Consider the following 14,973-nt stretch of genomic DNA (forward strand, 5'->3'; position numbering starts at 1 on the left):
TGGAAAATTTAATCCCAGAGGCCTGTATCGGAAGTGCCGAGCTCTTTCTGCCAGGGAAAAAGCAGAGAAAAATATCATTAGGAATTGGCGGTCATTTTAGAGTGGATCTGGATCTGATTCCAAACAAACTAGTCTGCCTCTTGTATGTGTGTGTGTGGGGGGGGGTTGTGCTGACTGACAGGCAAGACCAGGTGCAACTGTATATGCATCACCTTGCAGCAAGCTCTGCCTCTGGGTTCCCAGGCTGCAGGCAATGGGGTGGGAAGGAGCAGCTGAGGTATTACAAAATAAGAAGGCAGCAAACAGAAAGCTGCTGGAAGTCAGATTTGGAGATCACCAGTGTCTCATTATGGGTTGTGACTCATTAGACCAACTGTAGCTCACCTTTGCCTCATTTTTTCCACTGAAGACCAGAAGCAGCAGCCAGAGGGCTGTGGGAGGGCATCTTCCCATGCTGTCTTGATAGACTTCATGCTCTGGTGTCCACAGTCAGTCTTAACTGGCACACTACTAACCCATTCGGAAGTAAGAAAGAAACTTCTCTGAGTTCCCAGTGTTGCTCATATTCTCACCCCAGAAAGGAAAGAGCATGTGAGGTCAGAATTCTTGGGGAGAAAGGGGAGGATGTGTGTGTGTGTGTGTGTGTGTGTGTGTGTGTGTGTGTGTGTGTGTGTGTATAATTTACCCTGACTTGAAATTCACCACATAGCCCAGGCTGGCCTTGACCTTGAACTTGTGCCAATCCTACTGACTCAAGCTCCTTGTACTGTAATGAAAGCATGAGCCCCCACACCCAGCTTCAGATTTTCTTAAATTGGTGTTTGGGGAGATGTATCAGCAGCTAAGAATGTATATTGCTGGATGACACCAACTGGCAATCTAAGCAATAGTGGAGAGGCTACTTTAAAAGCCCCTCCCCAATAATGAGATTGATGACTACCTTACATGCCTTCCTAGAGCCTTCATCCAGTAGCTGATGGAAGCAGAGGCAGACACCCACAGCTAAACACTGAACTGAACTCCTGGAAACCAGTTACAGAGAGGGAGGAGCAATGAGCAAAGGGATCAAGACTAGGTGGGTGAAACCCACAGAAACAGCTGACTTAAACAAGGGGGAGTTCATGGACCCCAGACTGATGACTGAGAGGCCAGCATGGGACTGATCCAGACCCCCAAAATGTGGATGTCAGTGAGGAGGCCTCAGCAATCTATGGGGCCTCTGGTAGTAAATCAGTATTTATCCATGGCATACAAATGGACTTTGGGAGCCCATTCCACATGGAGGGATACTCTCAGCCTGGACACATGGGGGAGGGTCTAGGCCCTGCCCTGGATGATATGACAGACTTTGGGAATTCCCCGTGGAGAGCTTCACCCTCCCTGGGGAGCAGAGTGGGGAGGGCTTCAGTGCTGAGGTGTGGGGGAGGAGGGGAGGGAGAGGGAGCTGGGGTTGACATGTGAAGCAGGCTTGTTTCTAATTTACATTTTTTAAAAAGGGAAAAAAAGAATGTATACTGCTTCTTCCAAAGACCGGAGTCCAGCTCGCAGCACCTCTGCTAGGCGGTGTCACAACCACCTATAACTCCAGCCCCAGGGGCTCTGACGCCCTCTTTTGGCCTCTGTGGGCACCTTCACTCATGGGCACAAACCCATGCACAGGCACAAACGCATACACATAATTATAAGAAATCTTGAAGATATTCTTGAATGTCCAGACCCTGGGCTACATGACAACACTGAGACATCAATGAGTCTTCAGAAATCAAGGTAAAGATGCTTTTCTAAAATGGTCACATTTTTTTAGTGGCATCTTTAAAGCCAACAAGTGACCGAGAACGTTTTTGCTTAATGGAAGGTCTCTGTTCATGCCTGCCACCTTCAGCACAACCATGGTCATTTACTGAAGACTTCTGACACAGCGGCATTGAACTAATCACTTAATGGTATCTCCTAGATGTGTCACAACAATCCTCTTAGGTTACTTTTGACCTGCCGGTTGTATTCACAAAATGGCGTCTTTACTGATTCTAAGAGTTTAGATGAAATAATTCACCGCAAATGCACAGTGAGCTAGGAATGAAAGAAACAACCTTTCAGCTACAGGGGTGAAGTGCAACAGCCATAGCACATCGTGTGGTGGGGACAGTGGACAAAGGTCTGGTCACATTTGAGGGAGACCAAGGTCTTCTCAGTCCCCATGGCTGTGAGGGAATACAGGCCTGGCGACTTCAGACCTCCTTTTATTTTCAGAAGACAGCAGGAATTCGAACTTTTATGTGAAACTGAAATCTTATTGTTAAACACTGGCAAGCTCTACAAAGTTGTTCATCTCTCTGCAGCCAAAGAAAATACAGCTGTGAGCTGGGTTCAGCCCATAGACTGCCTGTTTGCAAACTCCAACCCCTGGCCGGGCAACTGGGAGGAATGATTTCAGATTCTTCTGTTCTCTTAAAGAAACATGGCTCCTTCAGCCAGGCTCCAGGGGGCTTTAAATTATCGTAAATGGTTCAGTACCAGAGTTTCGCTACTGCCCACCCACTGGCCCTCAGAAATCAAATGCCCATCACTTTATTTCGGTGTGTAACTTGGGAGGTCATTAATCTGTGCAGACCTGGGAGTGCCAAGGGAGAACAAGATGAGAGCAGGGAGAAAAGAAGGAGGGGAGGGAGATAAGGAAGACAACAGGGAGTCCCCACTGAGCACTGCCCACCCTCCAAGTCCCCTTCAGCACCCTCCCCCATCACCGGCCCTTATCTGTTTTAGCCATTCAGACCCCTGAAAATCAACCTCCGCACCTCAGCCCACCATTCTTCATTTCTGATTTCTCTCCTCTGAGGAGATAAGGAGGTCCCAGGGCCTCTCAGTGTGTTTTACATCAAAGGCCATCGGAGGGTCCTGACAGGCTAGATGTCCATGCTATAAACAAACCATTAATCACCCTGCCATTTCATGGACACCCTCTTCCCAGAGGGGATGAACTTTCTCCAGGTCACTAATAGAAACCACATCTCCCCCGTCCCCAGCCAATAGAGGAGGCGGGGTTGGGATTTCTGACTCAACAGTTTGTAAACAGCCAATTAAAAGAGAGATGGTTGAAATGAATGAAACCAAGTCACTTCTGCATGCTCTACCTCTAATTCAGGTACAAAAGGAAAAACAAAGAGGAAAACCATGGGGATACAATAGCATGGTGATGGTTTTGCCACTAACCCTAAAAGCATCCTTTTGGCAACCCTCCACAGTCTGAGTGGTGAGGATTGGAGCCCAGGGAAAGGTCTTTCCAGACAGTGTCTCCTCTGTGAGATAACTCTGGGATCCCCTGACCAGTTGTTCTAACATGGCCAGTATGATCCACTCGAGGCCAAGTCTTTGATGTAGTCATCCATCCACTGAGCTTCTGTTATAGGTAATCTCCAACCTCAGTAAAAAGACTGGAAAGGGGGCACTGGCTGTCCTTTCAGGGGTCATGAGTTCAATTCCCAGCAACCACATGGTGACTCACAAAAAGACTGGAGAAGTTCTAGCCCTTATGGCTTCTCCTTCATGGGTGGGGTGGGGGGCAACCACTAAGCAACCAGTTCAGGTAGCAATAAAGCCATAACCCCCCCCAAGACTGTTGGGGGTGGGTGGGTAATAGTTTGAATTGGAAGGCAGCTATGCTTACCACTATACTACCAATGCAGGCGAGTTGGAAGAGAAGAGAAATCACTGACTCAGCAACTAACCATGGTGCAGGAGCACAAAGTGGGTGGGTAGCAAAGGAAGCCAGAGTGATGCCTGTGTGTGGAGGCAACCCACCCAGAGAAGTGAGCTCACGGGGTGAGAGGCCTTAGGAAACGATATCTGCCTCCCAAAGCAGTAGACTATTGCCGCTGCTCTTAGTTGTCCCTGAGAAATTGACCGCAAAGCTCTGTTGTTGAAGACAACACACACACTGGTCACACAGTGCATGGAGAAATCAAGTTGGCACCAGCCAGGAAGTCTCTTCGTTGCTGGCCAGCTTTTACAGTCCTGGAAGGTGCTGTGCAGGTTACTGGGAGAGAAAAGTCATCAACAGTCTTACCCTGCTGTGAATTCTGGGGACTGCAATAATGACTGGCGCAGCAAGGTACGCCCATGGGTACAATAGTGACACGTGCATTATAATGGCAACCAATCACTTCCTTATTTGACATAAGGCCCAGTCCTCAGGAAGAAGCACGTGACTGATTCTATAAATCCAGTCAAGAACCTATCTATGGTAGCAGAGCTCACAGGCTCAGGGGTAAACCTACTACTATTATTCTGCTAAATGTTCACGGAATCAAACTGCCCTCTAAATTTGTTTCTCCCTACCTAAGAGGTCAGTATAGTTCTCGAACCTCATGAGCATGGTGATTAAAGCAGAAACTCACAACTGGCCGAAGTTCAAAGAATACATGCAGAGTGCTCAGCCACAGATGGGACATCTCTATCACCTCACTTCCATCCAGAAGACCACCTTGTGGTGGACCACTACACTCAGAAACGTACAGCATCTGTGTCTATCTGCACTCAACTTGCAGTAGCATTCTAAGTGTAGGGAGGGAAGGGGTTCTCAAGCCCCCACCCTTAACCAATGAGCAATGGACAGTAACAGTTTCTGGGAAAGGAAGTCAGTTTTAGGGTTTTTTTTACTGGTTGCTTGCTTGCTTGCTTGATTGATTGATTGCTTGATTGATTGGCAAACTGGTTGATTGACTGAATGATTGATTAACTGATTGCTTGATTGATTGCTTGATTGACCACTGGAGTATGATCTACCTTTAAAGAAAACTCAATCCAGGCATGGTGGTGCATTCCTTTAATTCCTGCACTTAGGTGGCAGTGGCAGGTAGCTATCTGCAAGTTCAAGGCCAGCTTGAGTTACACAATGAGTTCTAGGCCACCCAGGGCTTCTTTGTGTTGGGTAATTGGCCAAAGCTACAAGAGAATCTGTTTTTATGAATTTAATATGTGGGTCTGTGGTATTGGTATTTTGGGATATTTGACTCTTTCATTATAAAATAATAGAATTATAAAGTTGCTTCAAAAAATAGTTAACACAATTAAATCTGTTGTCCTCTCTGATCTCTTTTATGCTTTTACTGTTCAAAATCCCCAGTGTTTAAGATCTGGTACTACACACCGTGCTAGGCCACTCCCGATGGCACAAGCAAGATTGTTTACTCCTAGGTCAAGTCCAGTCCGCAGGAGTGCTCGAGTTTGACCACAGTAGGTTTACAAATGTCACATTAACTTACAGTAGTTTTTTTCCTGTTTTTAATTTTATTTGTATGAGTGTTTTGTCTGTACATATGTGTGTGTGTGTGTGTGTGTGTGTGTGTGTGTGTGTGTGTGTGTGCCACAGGCCCCTAAGCCATCTCTCAACCTCCAACTATTTTAAATACAGAAATGTACATAGGACTCTTCTGTTCTAGTTTTTCTTCAAAATCCATAATTGAGCTACACTGAACCTATCTTCATTCCCTCATGGGATCCAGAGGTAGGTGGTTTCTAATACCTGTACAGGAGGTGGCTGTCTGGTTCTCGTGTCCTCTGCCCTCTGCCACGTGTCCTATTGTAGGACATCTGGTAGAGTACAGCAGGGAAGACTTCAGTAGGACCATATTGGTTTTTTTTTTTTGTTTTTTTTTGTTTTGTTTTTGTTTTTTGAGACAGGGGTTCTCTGTATTGTTTTAGAGGCTGTCGGTCCAGCCCGGCCTCAAACTCACAGAGATCCGCCTGCCTCTGCCTCCCGAGTGCTAGGATTAAAGGCGTGCGCCACCAACGCCCGGCTAGTAGGACCATATTGTTATTAATGCCCTTGGGTAGCCCTCTTCCTGCTCCCATGACACTTAACTGGCTCATGCTACTCTCTGGTCAAAAAGACACATAAAAGCTTGACAGATGCTTACACATGAGGCTTTGTCGTCTTTGGCTACTGAGAGCCCCAGAACTGCCATGCAGCAAAGCAAGCTTGTCACTACAGGTCACCAGGAGGAGCAGAAGCAGTTTGACTGGCAGCCTAGAATGACTGCAGATCATGAGGAATTTTTAGAACACCCAGTTCAACAGATGACTAAAGCCACATGAACAAACCTGGGTAATACTAGAAAAGACTAGCAAGTGATGCCCAACCCAACCGTACCGTTGAAATGAGCATAGGCTTAACTCATAGCCAAGCAAGTTTGAGATAAACATTAAAATATCAGTCATCAGTCATCCATCCTTTCTTCTGAAATAGAGACATTTTAAGTTTGTGGCTCCTACCTTAACATATTGCAGACTCTCTCTCTCTCTCTCTCTCTCTCTCTCTCTCTCTCTCTCAGCTAAAGGCATTTAAGTATTAAATAAGAGATAAAAATTTAAATTTTCCTCTTAGCCTGTGAACAGTACCTAGAGTTAATTGGCATGTAACAAATGTTTTTGAATGAGTCAAATGAATTCTCAGACATTTTGTAAAGTACTTTAAGATGTGTCCTAGAAGTGGTCACCACTCCATGGACTCTGCCTTAAAAGAGCCTCTGGGATCATTTCTAGATGGCCTTGCAAAGCATTAAACATCCACTGCAGCTGGGCCCACTGACACCCCAAACCCATGCTGCATCTACTAAGCCACTGAGTTTAGAAAATCAGTCCACGGGAACCAACTCAGTAGGGACTGAGGTCAGAAGCAATGGGTAAGAACAACCTACCTGTCCCCTGTGCTTTGCTCTCCTCCACTTTGGACAGACTAAATGGCAAGTGGACTGTCCTAGCATGGCTGAAGGAAGCATGATATAGCTGTGGGTGTGCGCTGAAGGGATGTCAGAATGAGGGCTAGGTCCTAACTACCAGAGATGGTTGTAACTGATATTTTTCAAGGAGCTGAAAAGAATGAATGCCACATGAAGGAAAACAAAATATTCCAAATGCCCTGAAATGAACACCCTGTCATAATTTACCCTAGAGGGTCTTGCTCATCACCTACCTCTTCTCAAAAATAAGAAGATTGTATTTGGAGTGCTAAAAGTGACAAGTTGCAAGGTCAACTCAAATCAGTCATGATGGCATATAATTGTAATCACAGCCCTTGAGGAGTGGAGGCAGGAGGATTACAAGTTTGAAGCCAGTGTGGTCTACACAGCTAGCATCTATCAGTAACAGATGAAGGAAGGAAAAGGGAGAGAGAAGAAGAGATAGAAAAGAGTGCGAACACTAAGTTAATCAAGGACACTCTTCTGGGCAGCTGTAAAAAATTCTGGGAAAGTAACAGTAGAACGGGGAAGAGTTTGGAAGGGCCACCAGAAGGAGAGCTGGGTTCTTCTGGGTCCTATTTACCACAGTGAATTGTGGGTGTTGTTGTCAAGGTATTAACAAAGTTGAAGTCCCAGATTTGAGTGCAGCATCCTGCTAAGAAAGCCGCTTTGTGACTGAGCCTATCAATCCCAGAGTGCTCATCTTTGAGATGATAAAAACAATATTCGCTCTGCCTGCCTCATAGGATTTTTGAGGTTAAAAGGGCGCCCTTCAAGCATTTGTGATTATAAAAAGAAGGATGCACTAACCAGTGAGACCAAATATGGAAAGGGAAATAAAAATCCATGTAACAGCTCAGGGACAGGCCCCAAGACAGGAGCTAACATTACCAACCAGACCAGGTTGAAAATAGATGACTAAGGACCAGATGAACAGATAGGTACGAAACAGAAAGATGTGGGTCTAGCAGGTGCAGTCAACAGCAATGGGGCATAGCCATGCTGATCTGCCCCTGAGATCCCAGGTGCTGAGCAGATGGCCCTGCTTTTGCTTGTTCTTCCTGGCTTTTGGAGGACCACCTTCATGGAGGGTCTTCCCATTCCCATAGCCTGAACAGGCCCAGGGATCAGTCCTATTCCAATCAGGTTCTATTTGTAGAGAATGGAAGTCTATCACATAACACAGGAAATGAGAAATATTAGAACTTCCATATATCCTAGCAACCCCCAAATGGGGTGTTTATCCAATGGGAATAAAATCAAGTACGTAAAAAAAATCCTCACCCGCATTGTAGTGTTATCTACAATAGGAGAGACATGGAATCAATGTGAGTGAATAAATGAATAAATGAATACAACAAATGAGGCTTTCAAGGAACACTAAAAATGTGATCTTAGGAAAGCTGAGAATCAAAGTGTGATAACCACACCTAGGAAGGGCTGGGAAGCAGGAAGGAAAGGGCAGTGGATGGGTACTGGGGTGCAGTTGGATTGGGCAATACCCAGGAAGCAGGAAGGAAAGGGCAGTGGATGGGTACTGGGGTGCAATTGGATTGGGCAATACCCAGGAAACAGGAAAGAAAGGATAGAAAATGGGTACTGGGGTGCAGTTGGATTGGGCAATACCCAGGAAACAGGAAAGAAAGGATAGAAAATGGGTACTGGGGTGCATTTGGTGTGGGAATAGCCCCAGTGTTCTACAGCTCATCCAGGTAATTACAGTTGGTGTTGAGAAACTGTCAAAATAACTAGAAGATAGGATGTTGACTGCTGCCAAAACAGAGTAATGCTTTGTGTCTCAACTAATAAACATGAGCGACACTAATCTGATCATTCTACAGTACATGCATGCATTGACGTGTCATACTGAATGTCATAAATGTGTTTTGCTGTGGATCTGTTAAAAAGTTTTTTAAAGGGTTTGTTATGTATCCTGATGCAGACGTCTCCGAGGCTACTCCTTTCCCAGGAGTTTTTTTTTCTTCCCTTCTTTTTAAATTGTTTTGAGAATTTCAGAAATGAGTATTTTATTTACATCATCTTTGCTACTCCCTCTCCTCCCACAACTCCTCCCATGTACTCCCCACTCTCTCTCAGAGTCCTGATGTCTTCTTTGTTATCGATATATATGCACACGTGCGCGCACGCGCGTGCAACCTGCTGAGTCTATTTAACCCTTCTTGTATGTGTATGTTTTCAGGGCTGACAAATTGGGGTTGGATAACCTATCAGGAGGCTCACCGTGAGGAAAACTAATTCTCCCCCTCTCAGGAGCCATTAATTACCTAAAGTTCTTCATCTAGAGGCCCTGAGATTTTCCCCACCACATCCGCATGTCAAGTGGTGTTGTCATTGTTCAGGTCTTGTTTAGGCAACCATATTGTTGAGATTTCATGGGTGCAACTTTCCTGTCACATGTAGAAGATGATATCTCGCAGACTTCCTGGTCTTCTGCCTCTTACAATTATTTCTGCCCCCTCTGCAAAAATGGCCCCTGAGCCTTAGGTGCAGAAACTGTATTGTAGATGTATCAGTTGGGGTTGGACACCCATGGTTAGCTGTTCTCTGCATTTGACCAGTTTGTGTGGTTCTGTAATGGTCTTCATCTGCTGCAATAGAACCTTCTTTGATGAGTGTTGAGAGCTATACTTATCTCTGGGTATAAGGATAAGTATTTAGAATGTAATTAGAGTTTATTCTAATTTAGGAAAGTGGCAGTGATAGGTTCTCTCCTAGGGTCCATGACCTACCAGCCACAGGGAGTTGGCTACATTTACAGTACCAGCATGAGTTTTCTTCCATTGGGCAGGCTTTAAGTACAACTACACAGTTGTTGGTTACTCCCAAGACAGCAGTGTCACTATTGCAGTCTTGGGGCCATCTCACTGTGCTGGTCATCATTGTGGTCCATAGGCTTGCAGCTGGGTAGAATATTGATTCCTCCTCTCCCTTGGCAGCTTGCATAACCCCTTCAGATCTCATGAGAGTCCGTCCTAAAGGAAAGTTCCAGCTTGACTCCTCTATATACTATATACAAAGTGTGTGGTAATTTTAACAATAGAGTCTTAGTTTAAGTTCTAAGTAGCAACCAAGGGCAATATAAATAACCTATATTGCTTTGGGAGTCACTTGAACTTTTCTGACAACAGTTCAAAGGGAGCTTTTTCATGCCTGACACTGGGCTCTTGTTAAATAGTCTATGGCTATTGTGGGGAACATTATCACCACAGGTACCATAAATTCATTTAAACTATACATGTATGTGTATCACCAGTTCTAATAAGCCTTAATAATAAGATCCCAGAGTCAGATATAGGGTTAAGTACAGAAAGATCAGAGAGATAAAGAAGCAAACCACAGTCGCACCTTACCTGGCTAACTTCTCAGCCAAAAAGAGACTGCGATCCTGTCTCCTCTCACCTTATCACTTCCTCTCCCTGCCCAGCCATATCACTTCCTGTCTGTACAGACCTCCAGATCTCTATGGTTAACTACTGGCTAGCTCCACCCTCTGATCTGCAGGCAAGCTTTAGCTATTAAGAGTATAAGCTAGATATCACTACATATCTCCCTGTTTCTTGTCCCTTTGGTAAAAAGGAGATAACAAAAATGCAGGCGTCCATCTGCTGGTGTTTCATGATGAGCACATAGTTTCATATTGGGAAATATCCATGCTTGGTGCATAACAAGAACTATACATGGATTTGCTCAAAAACAAAACACACAAAAACCCTTCTCCATGTGCTGGCTTTTAAAGTGAGTTTTGCTGAACTAACTACAAGCCATTTGATGCTAAGATCAAGATCAAAAGAACTCAGCAAATAGCTCTTTTGTGTCCTGTGGGCTTGGGGTCAGTTATATTAATTGACCCCTAGCTATTTTGTCTGAGAAGAGGAGGCTAAAAGTCCCCCAGAGAGTAATGAAGCATCCATCCAGTGGTTCACACTGGCAAAGCATCTTAGAACAGACCGCAAGGATGCCCCACCTCTCAGGTTGGAGATCCAGTATTGGAGGGGTGTGTGTGTGTGTGTGTGTGTGTTACTTGGTAGAATCAATACTATCTTGACATTTTGGGAGCACTACCCTTCTGGGAGCACTACCCAGGCTGGCCTTGATGAAAAGTTTAAATGTTTTTGCTTTATAAAAAAGAAAATCATGTTGAGACTTGAATCCTACCAGAACAGTATGGGGGGTGTGGCTCTGAGGATATGACCGGGTCATGAGGCCTCCACCCTCACAAATGGGATAGTTTTACAAAACGACTTGATGAAGGATTATGACCTTTTGGTCTTTTGTGAGGACACAACTTCCCTCCCCCTAGGAGAATGTGGCATTTGGGACACCATCTTCCAAGCAAAGAAAAGCCTTCAACAGACATCAGCCTCCTGCGACCTTGATTTGGGACTTGATGGCTTCCAGAGCTTAAGAAAATCGTCTATTCCTTGTATGAAACATTACCAGCGTGTGGTATTTTGTTGTAGTAGTATACACAGACTAAGACAGCCCGTCAGCCACTGTCTTCCCCTCACGCGGTAGTGGGTGCCCATTTTCCTTTCCTGGGTAATAGGAGGCCAGGTGGCAAGAACAAGAGGTAGGCAGTGGCCATCAACTTGACCCACAGCTGGGGAGAGCTCATTGGGCTCAGGGTTGATGCCTTTTTCCTAAGCTTCATTACCAGTTTGCAGTGGTTTGAAAGAAAACGGCCCCCATAGGCCCATGGCCAGTGGACTGTTAGGAGGTGTGGCCTTGTTGGAGGAGTTGTGGCCATTGGTGAGCTTTGAGACTTCGGAAGCTCAAGCCAGGCCCAGTGTCATTTCTCTTCCTGCTGCCTGAGAGTTCTGGATACAGAACTCTCATCTGCCTCTCCAGCGCCATGTCTGCATGTGAGCAACCATGCACCCCACCATGATGACAATGGAAACTTCTGAACTGTAAGCCAGCTCCAATTAAATGTTTTCCTTTATAAGAGTCCCTGTGGTCATAGTGTCCCTCCAAAGCAATGAAACTTTAACTAAAACACCCTTCTTTGCCCATACTGTGTCTCAGAGCTTCCTGATCCAGCGCACTCCACGGGCTCAGTGGGCAAGGCTTTTCACATCCACTAAGTCTCCAGTGAACTCCACAATCCCTTCTCAAAATTTTGTCAAGGTGCCTTATCCCAGGCCTGCCCTCCCACCTTCTCTGTGGTTATTTTAAGCTCTTCAGATGCCCTCAACATTCTTACTTTGAAGACCTTCCTACCACCACCTCCACCCACACACCCCGCATAAAGCAGCTCATAACTGAAGATCAGGGTTTTTATTAATTATAGACACAATGTAGGGCCTATGAACTCTTTGAAGAGCACTGAAAGCATATTATTTTGAAAAGTCTAGCTTTAAAATATAAAAAGAGAGCTGCAATATTACAATGTTTTTTTTCTTTTCACAATAGGGTTTCTCTGTGTAGCCCTAGTTGTCCAGGAACTCGCTCTGTAGACCAGGCTGTCCTTGAACTCAGAAAGATTCATCTGCCTCTGCCTCCCAAGTACTGGGATTAAAGGCCTGAGCCACTACTGCCCTACACAATATTACAATTTTAAAAATCTATTTACAGGGGTTGGAAAGATAGTGCAGTAAAGAATGTTTGTTGCTTCTCCAGAGAACCTAAGTTCAGTTCATTTCATCCACGATGGCTTCAGAGAACCTTTTCTGGCTTCCATAGGTACTATCACATCTCTCTCTCTCTCTCTCTCTCTCTCTCTCTCTCTCTCTCTACACACACACACACACACACACACACACACACACACACCTTTAAAAGCTGTCCATTATCAGACATAATTTCCACACAATAGTGACTGAATTCAGTCATAATTTGGCTGGTATGTGATTGCTTTGTTAGATATTTTAGCAGATTTTTTTTTGTTTTTCGAGACAGGGTTTCTCTGTGGCTTTGGAGTTTGTCCTGGAACTAGTTCTTGTAGACCAGGCTGGTCTCAAACTCACAGAGATCCGCCTGCCTCTGCCTTCCGAGTGCTGGGATTAAAGGCGTGTGCCACCAACGCCCGGCTTTTAGCAGACATTTTAAAGATATCTAATCAGGCTCTATTAGACTGCTTTAGAGTGAGATCAGTGTTTAATTCAATAGACAGACGGATAAAGTCTTCATGTCTGTGCTCCCTAATGCAGATGAGCCCTGTCTATCAGTTGAAGATCTGAACATTGAAGAGAAACTGACCTTCCACCAACTAAGACAGCTTGAACTGAGATAGAAAGAAAGCTACAAAGACAGTCATTGACCTTAACTCCAACTGAGGCCTTAGCTCTTCTGAGTTTCTAAATGGTGGTTCTCCTGGTTTAGCCATGGACTTCTCAGCCTTCACAAACAGATGAGCCAATTGTTAGAGTAATTCTTCATATTCTCTTACTCTCTAATATCCGCCCCTGTGGTTTGTTAGTAGAACCCTGACTAATACAGCAGTCTCTCCTGAACATTCCAGCAAGTGACGTCTACAAACACCCCATGTTACGCAGAGAACGGATCTCCAAGCACACCCCCTTTGTCCTCTTAGAAAACACAATGAGACATCAGCCACTTTGTTATTACATTACCTTATTGTAAATGAACAAAGGTATGTGCTTGACCTAAACTATAGACAACAGAATTTGAAGAACTTCAAACCAGCTCAGCTGAAGTTGACAGAGTAGGACAATGAGGGACAGGTTAGTCACTCTGCCTTGCATCTTGAATTTGCATCTTCTTTAGGAAACGTCATTTCCTTTGTTATACAGAGGATAATGTCCTACTGGAAGTGATAGGTAAGGCTTGTGTTTTGATCAGGCTGAATTTCTTTTGAGACACCCTAAACTGTCCCCACATCCATTATTCAATACAATTTATTAATGATATAATTGAGTTAGGTTGCAATTGACTAGTTGACCTGTTATTATGCTATATTTATTTAGTTAAATGTACTTAGTTATGACTTTCAATTCTCTAGTCCACAAAGGACAGGTGTGTGGCTTGGGCAGCAGAAAACAGCTCTGTTTGTGTGGCATAAAGACACCCACCTTTGCAACTGAAAAATAGAGGCTGGGGGCACCTTGACCATTAGAATTTGTGAGCTACTAGGGAAGAGAGGATCCGTTCTCATCTCAAGCAGATGATAGCTCTGGTCTTTCACCTAAAATAGAAATGACCTGGTCTGGTGAACAGGATTATGGCCTTCATTTTCCTACCTGGGGCAAATAAATTAAATCAAAGAAAGAAGGCAGCTTGCTCAAAGTCATCCAGTAGTTAGAATGGTGAGGAAGGAGAACATCAGGCCAGATCCCGATGCCCAGAAGAACCTTACATATGCAAGCCTTATGTGTGTACATGTTCGGGAAAATGACTAACTGGACCCAAGTTATAGTTTCTAGAGCTTGAGATGAGCTCTGTTTTGACTCATGGAGGAAGGTGGGTCTTTTTCTTTTTACTTTTTCTCTTTTTCTTTTTCCCTTGACAATGATGACACAGATGCCTATGCCAACCAGTATGACTGACCCAGCCTCTTCCAATGAGTTCTGTGCTATGTTTTCCTGAGCTACTGGCTGCTGGAGAAACACACTTTAGGATCTTCTGCTTTTCCTCTCTGCCTGCCAGGGTCACTATCCTGACTTTATGTGTGCAACACAACTCTTATTGGTTTAACTGTACGGAACCTTGAACTCACTCTCCACTCCTCTCTAAGCCTCTGAGTGGAAACCTGAACTTTTCTTGTTCCTACCTGTGTCCCAGCACCGACTGTTCCATATCCCAGCTGGGAAATGCCATGTTTTTAAACAGTTTTGCCTTCAAACTGCCTTTACCTTGCTCTCTGTGGCCCGGCCAAACTAAGGCTACAGTTGTATATAATTAGTTAACTTCACTCACTGTCTCCTGTGTTTATGGTTTCCTGCCCAATTCCAAGTGACAAATGACTATCCAAAGACATGGGCTTGACCCCAGATGACCTCATGCCTGATTGCCTCCTTCCCAGTGCATGGGTCAGTACTCAGAGACCCCCAGAGCCCTTGCTTGACTGGTAATTGATTGTGTGTGAATTCACGGGCCACTTGGTGGACCTGGGCACTTGGGGACACAGGAGAAAGCAGTGGGGACAGCCACGGATTCAGTGCAAGGCCATCAAATGAAGACCCGAGTGTGAAGAACCTTGCCACCCAGGGTGAGGAAGGAGAGATGACCTACAATGAAGTCCTGTCCTAGGACAGCC

This window comes from Mesocricetus auratus, unplaced genomic scaffold (assembly GCF_017639785.1).
Source record: "Mesocricetus auratus isolate SY011 unplaced genomic scaffold, BCM_Maur_2.0 Super-Scaffold_100006, whole genome shotgun sequence".
NCBI classification, from domain to species: Eukaryota; Metazoa; Chordata; class Mammalia; order Rodentia; family Cricetidae; genus Mesocricetus; species Mesocricetus auratus.